The sequence below is a fragment of the Lactuca serriola genome, chromosome 9, assembly GCF_051521515.1.
Source record: "Lactuca serriola cultivar US96UC23 chromosome 9, Lser_US96UC23_V15, whole genome shotgun sequence".
NCBI lineage: Eukaryota > Viridiplantae > Streptophyta > Magnoliopsida > Asterales > Asteraceae > Lactuca > Lactuca serriola.
The window spans coordinates 81,560,964-81,563,002 of NC_136416.1; positions in this window are offsets into that span (position 1 = coordinate 81,560,964).

A 2,039-nucleotide genomic window follows, 5' to 3' on the forward strand; every position below is an offset into this window, starting at 1 on the left:
TCGCCTTCCGGCCCGTAATAGATTGCCTTCCGGCCCATAGCATTTTGCCTTCCGGCCCATGATAGTATAAAACATAACACATGTAACATAATACTCATAACACATAAATCATACATCATACCGTTCTTTCTATCACATAAAGTCTCGCCTTCCGGCCCGTATAAGCATACATCACATATAAGCACACATCACATATAAAGCATCTACCTCTCTAGACATAGCATGAATATAACACACACGACCTTCCGGTCTAACAGTCAAACCCTTCCGGGTGAAGTATAGTGAGAAGACTCACCTCGCGGACACTGGAAGATAGCAACTCCTGAAATCCCTTGCACTTGATCCTCCGAGCTACAAGCTCCCTGTAACATCATATATCTCTTATTAATACTTCTATCTTCCACGTTAACTGACCCTAAGAAATCACACCAGTCAACTCTGGTCAACAGTCCATTGTCAGCTCGACTGGACTCGGCGAGTTCCCTGGCGACTCGGCGAGTCTGGTCGTCCTTCAATCCTCTAAGATTCCCCTTCTACTCGTCGAGTATCCTCTTTGACTCGACGAGTCACTCCTGGAAGAATCGCGGGGCCACCCCGACTCCACTCGCCGAGTCTGAAGAACAACTCGGCGAGTCCCAGTGAATCTTCAAGCTACTCGCCGAGTCTGATCATCCGACTCGGCGAGTCCACGCCATGCAGTCGATCAAACTGCTTCCTGAGATACATATTTTCCCGAATATACAAACATAGGACCTTCTGGACCTCTAAGGGGTACTAATACAGGGTTATAAACGTTGGATAGTAACACAACAATCCATCTAATCCCAAATGGGTTTCATAAACCCTAAATTCGTGTACACATCAAAATAACAGGAATGATCCGAAACATAACCTGAAAACGTACTCTCTGTGTCCCCAAACCTCAGAACTCGACCCCCTTGCTCTTCCTTTGGCCAAAATCCTTCCTCTTCTTGCACCACAATTCCTTCAAAGTCAATAATGGCCTTCAAGTTTGCTCTAGATGCCACAGTCGTTTAGGGTTCTCCACAATCGGCCAAAAGACGTGAAATGACGACATAACAACCCTTATATACGACCCAATACGAAATGGCTAGGGTTTCCGCTGAACAGCGTCGACTCGCCGAGTCCATACCTGGACTCGTCGAGTCCAGTCGCGAACCCGCGACCAAATCTGCGACCCTACTCGGCGAGTCTTGCTCCAACTCGCCGAGTCTCCCCTTTAAAACACCCCAAAATACAATTTAACAATACTTGAGATTTTGGGCTGTTACAATTCTCCCCCACTAGAATTAGACTTCGCCCTCGAAGTCTCACTCTGAAAATAGCTCTGGCTGCTGCTCCCGCATCTCACGTTTCGGCTTCCCTAGACACTACCGATCTCTCCCGAGACCGCTACTGAACCAATACCAGAGGTACCTCCTTGTTCCTCAGAACCTTGATCTTCCGATCTCCGACGGCCACTGGCCTCTCGACGTAACACAGGCTCGCATCCACCTAATCGTTCTCTAGTAGAACCACTGCTGACTCATCCGCTATACACCTCTTCAACTGCGACACATACCAGTGTCATGGATCCGTCCCAATTCCATTGACAGCTCCAAACGATAGGCCACCCTTCCTACCTTCGCACCTTCACGAAAAGACCCAACATACCGGGGCCCCCCATTTACCCCTCTTCCTAAATCGAAGCACCCCGTCAGAAATACGAAGTCGCTGACCTGAATCACATACTCGTAACGGCGTCTGCCTGCATAACTTTCCTGTTAACTCTAGACGATCACTAACTCTCTTTAACCTGCTGAGTCTGCTTTGTCAACTAAAGTACGAACTCTGAACTGCTCATCACTCTCTGTAATCGGAAATTACCCACGATGCACTCTGCTCCAAATCTCAACGATCACTCAACCCATAAGGGTTAGGAAACCCTGAACCACCGGATCCCCGATCCAAAGCCCACTTTGCCCATTCCGAACCGACTGAGAGATCCGTCCTCCCTCTCAGATCAACTCTCACAAGTT